The sequence below is a fragment of the Asparagus officinalis genome, chromosome 1 (genome assembly GCF_001876935.1).
Source record: "Asparagus officinalis chromosome 1, Aspof.V1, whole genome shotgun sequence".
NCBI lineage: Eukaryota > Viridiplantae > Streptophyta > Magnoliopsida > Asparagales > Asparagaceae > Asparagus > Asparagus officinalis.
In genome coordinates, this window is record NC_033794.1 from 103,969,895 (window position 1) to 103,978,017 (window position 8,123).

General features: G+C 30.9%; 1 pseudogene; it reads left to right on the forward strand.

Annotated features, from left to right (window-relative positions):
• Nucleotides 237–863, forward strand: LOC109838577 (annotated as a pseudogene).

Below are 8,123 nucleotides of genomic sequence, written 5' to 3' on the forward strand. Positions count from 1 at the left end.
AGGGAAGCAAATGTGGCCATCAATGTGACCAAAGCCGAGAAAAAACAGACGACTCCGCTGGGGAGTCTATTGGATGAGTACAGATAGATTACAATCAACAACATTGAAATCATCTGGCTCGATCCGACGCGCAACTCATTCTTCTAAGTGGCTAAACATTCCCACCAAGATTAATGAAGACACGATCTGACGCGCAACTCATTCTTCTAAGTGGCTTAACATCCCAACCAAGATTAATGAAGACAGGAGCTACGCCAACTCATTCTTCTAAGTGACTAAACATTCCCACCAAGATTAATGAAGACACGATCTGACGCACAACTCATTCTTCTAAGTGGCTTAACATCCCAACAAAGAGTAACGATGATATTACTAAAATCATCACCACCAGTTGAGCTGATCAAGAAAAGAGATAAAGTGGATTCCTCTGAGGCTGCCCTCCTGACTAAACTTAGGATAAAGTCCCTCTCATGTGGGCTTGCGATTCTCTCTGTCTATGACAATGGATCTATCTTAAACCCAGAGGTGCTCAACCTCATGGAGGATAACCTCGTTGACAAGTTTGCAGCTGGTGTTTCTATGGTTGCTTTGTCATCCTTGGCCCTCTCTTACCCAACTCTTACAGCTGCACCTCACATGTTCGTCAATGCCTACAAGAACGTTCTTGCTGTTGTCGTTGACACTGAATACACCTTCCCACGGGCTGAGAGGGTGAAGGAGTATCTAAAGGATCCGAGCAAGTTTGTTGTTGCTCTATTGCATCTGTTGAGAATGCTGCTGCTCCTGCCTCCAAGGAAAAAGAGAAGAAAGACGAGCCTGTCGGCGAGTCTGACGATGACTTGGGATTTAGTTTGTTTGACTAAGTTCATTGTCATCAAAACTCAAAAGCTATCTTGTTTGGTTTTGAGGAAACATAATTTCAGCATTCCAACAATCAAGTTCACAATGTCTTCAAATCAGACGAAGTGAATAACCAACCAACTAAAATTTTGGGATCCAAAGTATTCCGAAAATTCGTCCCAGTCAACCGCGAACTTTCGAAAACTTTGGAGGGGGTTCTATAGGCTGTCTAAAAATCACAATAGATAGTTGATCCCCATCAAGCTTCAACAAACAAAAGCTACAAACAGAGGACTTTTCACATAGATCAAGAAGAGTTACAAATCAACGACACTTCTGACAGCTGATGAAAACTCTATTTGGTAGCCTTCATAACTAACTTTGAGAGTTACAGTCTGACGACTTTCACACCCCATAACAAGCAAAGATCAATGAGCAGTAGCCTTTGCGATATTGTAATGGACGAGGTTACAAGCTAACAACCTCTCCTAAACGCAGAGTCCACCTCTGAGTTTCCCAAACTCAAAACGCATACGAACTGTGCGTTCTCCAGTAGACATTCAACTCTGCAACGCAGAGTTAAAACACAAAACGCACAGACTGTGCGTTCTTCAGCAAACACTCAACCATGCGTCTCAAATTTAAGACGCAGAGTTGAGATTCAGCACACAAGCAGCCTGTGCGCATGCGGCCTGTGCGTTTCAAATATCTAGCAGAGATTTAACTCTGCGTTTCAAGCCTTAGGCGCAGAGTTAAGGCCCAGAACACCAAGTTAGGCGTTTGACTTGTTCAAACACAGGTTGAACGGCCTAACAACCGTTTATCCCACGTTCTGAGGGATTCTCGCCCACATGGGAGCGGATTTAGGGGTTGGTTACACCCCTTATCCCCCAATAAATAACCGCATTACTCAACTGAGTAAAGGGTTGATCGGTCTCGGCAGCTAAACCGCACGGAGAAGGTGATTTTCCTGAAGATCAACGAACTGATCAATAGTTAGTTAATCAAATCTCAGAGAATCCCCTCACAAATGGCAGATCTACTTGGCTATTAACCGAATTTTCGGTTCTAACAACTCTGTTACAGAGTTTCAACTCGCTCTGAGTTCTAAAACTCGTTAAGAGTTCCTAATTAAACTTGCAACGCAAATTAATTACACTAATCGATTATTCGGTTTTCAACAACTCTTTTCAGAGTTTTCAAGTCGTTCTGAGTTTCTTAAACTTGTTAAGAGTTCTAAACCGGATTCATCATACAAGTCAATCGTTCTCGTGAGATAGTACGGTCAGATCGTCATCGGAGAGCAAATTCGACGCAAGCATTCGAAGGAGGCACTCCATCGCTACCAAGAAGAACCCAGAATTAAACAAAGGGGAGAATCAAATTCATTCTCCTCTCTTTTGTAATCGGAATTCAAATTGTAATCGATTTTGAGAGAATACAAATCAATTTTTCTTTCATTTCTTTTACATCTAATCGATTTTGAGAGAATACAAATCAATTTTTCTTTCATTTCTTTTACATCAAATTTTCCACAAACAATAAACCCTTCTCAATTTTTGATATATTTTATAAAAAAGTTTTAATTTTGAAAAGGTTTTAATGGTTTTAATAATTGTATGATTTTCACAAATTTTCAAGTACCCATTTCACAAGTTTATTTTTTTTTCAAAATTTGCAATTTCTCAAACTTTTTTCAAGTTTTTGTAAATTTTTAGTTTCTCAAATGTTTTGAGATTTCACTAAAATTTTTAAACTTTCAGTTTCTTAAACTTCTTCCAATTTGTTTAAATATTTCTTTTCACTTTGACATATGTTGACCGGTTGATTTGTTATGCATTTTGCTTACTCCAAACTTTTCAATTTTATGGACATTTCACTTTAATTTGCAGACTTTTATATTTATCTAACTTTTTTAAGTTATCAAACTTCCAATAAGTTGTCAAAGTTCCAATTTCTCATTCTTTTTTTAAGTTTTCATAACTTTCTAATTTCTTTAATTGTTTAGAGATTTCAATTTTATTCTCAAACTTTCCAATATAATTATTTTTTTAAAGTTTTCAAACACTCCAATTTCTCAAACTTTTGGATGTTTGACTTAATTTCCAAGCTTTCCAATTATTAAACTTTTTTCACGCTTTCAAAATGTCTTAATTTCTAACTTTCGTATTTCACTTCCATTTTCAAACTTCCTAATTTCCTAATTTTTTGACATTTGACTTTAATTTTAAAATTTCTCAATTTGGAAAAGTTTTTAAGTGTTTAAATAAAAAATAACTTTCGCAAATAATTGAAACATTAGTTTCATATGTCTACATTTTTCAAATCTTTTTGTATTTATACTTTTTCAAGTTCTCAGACTTACCAATTTCTCAAACTCTTTTGCTATTTCACTTTGATTTTCAAACTTTCCAATTTCTCAAACATTTTTCAAATTTTTCATATTTTATAAAAAAGTCTTAATTTCGTAAAATTATCTATGGTTTAAATGATAAAAAAAAGTTTCACCAAATTTTCTTGTATCATTTTCATATGTTAACGCTTTCTCGAACTTTCCATTTTTCCACCGACATTTTATTATCATTCTTAAATTTTCCATTTTCATAAAAATACTATTTTTACTTGATTACTTTTTTTCAAGTAATATGAATTTCAAAAAATTTTAAAATACTATTTTTACTTGATTACTTTTTTTATTTTCAAAATTTCTGATTTTTCAGACTTTTTTCAAGTTGTCATATCGTTCCTATTTTTCAAGCTTTTTAAAGTTATAATTATAATTTTCCAATTTCTGAAACTTTTTTGAGATTTCTTATATTATTAGCAAACTTTCTAATTTCTTAAACTTTTTACAAGTTTTCTGAACTATCATTTTTTTCACTTTTACAAAAGTTGACAAGTTGACTTGGTTTTGCATTTCGCTTAGCTCTTTGAACTTTCCTATTTTTTGTGGACATTTCACTTTACTTTTCACGCGTTTCATGTTTTTTTAATTTTTATGTTGAATTTTCAAACTTTTCCCAATTTCTTAAAATTTTGAGATTTCACTTTCATTTTAAAATTATCCCTGTTCAAAAAAATTCAATGGTTAAATAACAAAATATTGCTAACCAAATTGTCAAGTATGATTCGCATGTTTACGTTTTTCAAACTTTCCATTTTTTCAATCATTTTTCAATATTTCAAAAATTTACAATTTCTCATACTCTTTTCACATTTCACTTTATTTTCAAACTTTTCGATTTCATATTTCAAAAATTTACAATTTCTCATACTCTTTTCACATTTCACTTTATTTTCAAACTTTTCGATTTCATAACCCTTTTTGAAGTTTTTATATTTAATAAAAATGTGTTAAAGTAATTAATATCTTTCACAAATTTTCCAATACCATTTTCACATGTTTAAATCTTTTTCGAAATTTCCAATTTCTCAAACTGTTTTCAAGGTCTCATAGCTGTCCTATTTCTCAAACTTTTTAAAAGTTTTTATAACTTTTCTATTTCTCAAACTATTGTCGAATTATCGTAACCAACAAGTTATAACTTTCCAATTTCTCAAACTTTTGAGATTTTTCTTAATCGAACTTTCCAATTTCTCAAATTTTTTTTGATTTTTTCGTATATCTTGTTTTTCACTTTGACATAATTTGACAAGTTGACTTGTTCTACATTTCACTTAGTTCTCCAAACTTTGCTTTTTTTTTGAAATGTCACTTTATTATTTTCAATTTCTCAAAATTTGTTTGAGTTTAAACTTTCCAAATTTTCAAACTCTTTTGAAACCCTTTTCAAGTTTTTATATTCTATTAAAAAAAATCTTAATTGTGGAAAGTTCCAAAGTTTTAATTAACACGACCTTCACAAAATTTCAAATACCTTTTTCGCATATTTACATTTTATCTAATTTTTTCGATTTCTCAAAAAAAATTCAAGTCTTTTTTACCTCCCATTTCTCAAACTTTTTTAAGTTATCACTTTCCAATTTCTCAACTTTTTTTGGCATTTCACTTTAATAATTTTCCAATTTGCCAAACTTTTGACAAGTTTTTTCAAATATCTTTTCCCCTCACTTTGACATAAGTGTACCTGTCTTGAATTTCGCCTAGTTCTTCAATCATGCCTAATTCTAAAATTTTTATTGAGGTTTATACTTTAATTTTCAGACTTTATACTTTAAACTTTTTTCAAGTTTTGAAACATTCGAATTTCTCTAACTTTTGGACATTTCACTTTCAGTTTCAAACTTTACAGTCTCTTTAAAAATTTTAACTTTTCATATTCTCAAAAAAATTTTTGCCATTTCACTTTGATTTTAACTCTTTTCAGTTTTTATGGTTTAAATATTTTATATTTTATATTTTATATGACTTTCACAAATATGTAATTACCATTTTCACATGTTTACATTTTTTCCTTCAAAATTTCTAGTTTCTTAAACTTTTTTCAATTTTTCATAACTTTCCTCTTTCTCAAATTTTTTTGATATTTCACTTTAATTTTAGAACTTCCCAATTTCTTAAACTATTTACAAGTCTTTTCAAATATCTTTTTTTTCCCACTGACATTACTTATAAGTTGACTTGTTTCCATTTCGCTTGGTTCTCTTAACTTTTCTTTTTTGGGGACATTTCACTTTAAATTTCTTTCAATTTCTCAAGCTTCACTTTAGTTTTCAAACTTTTAAATTTCAATCTTTTTTTAGAAGTTTTCGAACTTTCCAATTTCTCAAACTCTTTTGACATTTTCCTTTAATTTTAAACTTCCCAATTTCTCAAACTATTTTTTCAAGTTTTCTTAACTTTTCAAGGTTTTTTCAAATCTCTCCTTTTTCACTTTGACATAAGTTGACTTGTTTTGTATTTCCCTTAGTTCTCCAAATTTAATGTTTTTCAAGTTTTCAAACCTTGCAATTTTTCAAACTTTTGATTATTTTACTTTAATTTCCAAGCATTCATATTTATTAAAAAAATTCAAACTTTAAAACTTTTAAATTTCTCAAAATTTTGGATGTTTCACTACAATATCTCCTACTTTTTTCAAGTTTTCATAACTTCCATGTCTCAAAACATTTTTCAAGTTTTCGAACTTTATAATTTCCTTATTTTATGTCATTTTACTTTAATTTGCAAACTTTCTTATTTCTCAAATTCTTTTCGAAGTTTTCAATCAATTTATGTAAGTAAAGTAACTTTTAGAAATTTTCAAATATTTTTTTCACATGTTTCCATATTTTTCAAACTTTAACAATTTCTCAAAAAATTTTAAAGTTTTTATAACATTTCAATTTCTCAAACATTTTAGTATTTCGCTTTAATTTTCAAACCTTGTGAAACTTAAAGTTTTTTGACTTTTCATGTTTTCAAGTTTTCAATCTTTTTTTCTTCACTTAAACATAATGTTACTCGTTCATTTTGCTTAGTTTTTATATTTTATAGAAAATTGTCAATCTTAAATATTTTTCTATGTTTTAAACTTTCATTTTCCCCCATAACCTTTCCAATCCTCAAAACTCTTTGAAAATTTAACATTAATCTTCAAACTTTTTTAGTTAAAACAAACTTTTTGCAAGTTTTCACAACTTTAAAAGCTTTTTATAGTTTTTAAGCTTTCAACTTTTAAAATATTTGATTTTCTACTTTAACATATTCTCTAAAAAGAGTTTTCAATGTTTCATATTTAATGAAAAAGCCTTGATCTTGAAAAGTTTTCAACATTTAAATAATTAATATAACTTTCAAAAAATAAAAAAAGTCAAACTCTCCAATTCTTCTAATGTTTTCAAGTTTTCATCACTTTACTAGTTTTTCAAATATCTTTTTTAACTTCTCATAAGTTGACTTGTTTTTTATTTTGTTTAGTTCTGATATTTTTTTTCAAGATTTAAATATCCAAAATTTCAAAAATTTTGATATCTCATTTTAATTTTCAAACTTTTCAAATTCTCAAACTTTTTTCAAGTTTTCTTAACTTTACATATTTTTTAGACTTTTCAGGTTTTCAAACTTTCAGGTTTCTAATATCTTTTTTCCCCTCTTACTTGGGCTTGTTTTACATTTTCCTTGTTTATATTTTATAAAAAGAGTTTTAATCTTCAAATATTTAAAAGCTTGAACTTCAAAGTTTTACAATAGCTTGCACAAATTTTCAAATGTCATTTCACATGTTTTCATTTTTTTTTTTTTTGGATTCTATAAATATTTACCTTGGAAGACATTTCTATATATTTTCATTTAAGTTTATATCTGTAAATGATCATGCAACATTTTTTCCCATGAATTATCCTTGATCATGTTGCCCAAAATAGCCATTTATGTTACAAATTGAACAATGAATCTTTGTTCAAGAAACTTAATAGGAACTGCTCGGCTCTTTGTGTGCTCTCAATCTCGTCATCAAGGTAGAATCACTCTGCCTCACATGCTCTTCAATTTTAGTTTCCTCCAATTTTGACACTAACATTAGCCTCTAAGAATTTCGTCACGTCCCAACCAGTTTAATACTCATGCAATTTTCATCAGTTTGGACTATTGCAAGATGTCCTTTTCCATAATCTCGTCGGACTATGATTTTCATCCTTGCATACAAAAGCGTCGTGCAAACGCCGCTCATGCCCTTGCACTCTTACAACAAAGACGAGGAGAAAAAAAGGAAATGATGTCTAAAGAATCACCAAAGAATTACAAAGTTTAGATTCCTACATTTGAACTTATGCAAAAAATTAAATTGACGGGTCACATCCTTTAACCGCGGTAGTCTCCACTGTCGCGGCCAAAGAAAAGTTGCCGAGGTCTCCTCTTCAACCCCGTCGACGTCTGTGTCTGGTCCGTCTATTGCAACCACATCTGCTACGTCACCGCTGAAGCCTTGGGTCAATCCTGACCTGTCAAAATTTAAAGTCACAATGGCGGATCGTCTCGGTCCTTTACCCGATGATCGAGGCAAAGCTCCAATCGAAAAAAGCTTGGTTCCGATAAACGAACCCTGAGTAAATTCTTATACTGGGGGTCGTAAGTATTTTCCTATCAGGACAAAGCAATCACAGAAGGGGAAAACTTCAATTTCTTCTTGTTTCTGGCCTGTAAAGACTCCATGCCGTAAGGGGTTGGACCTAAACATATAACCTTGGATCACTTAGAGGCGACGACAAGTCGTCCTGCATATGTCAAAAAGGTTCAAACACAAAAACAGAAGATAAGTTGCTCTGGTCACCATACTGATGAGCTGTACTATCAAACTAAGGGTGGAAACAAATCGTCGGGGTCAATTTCGTCAATTCCCATT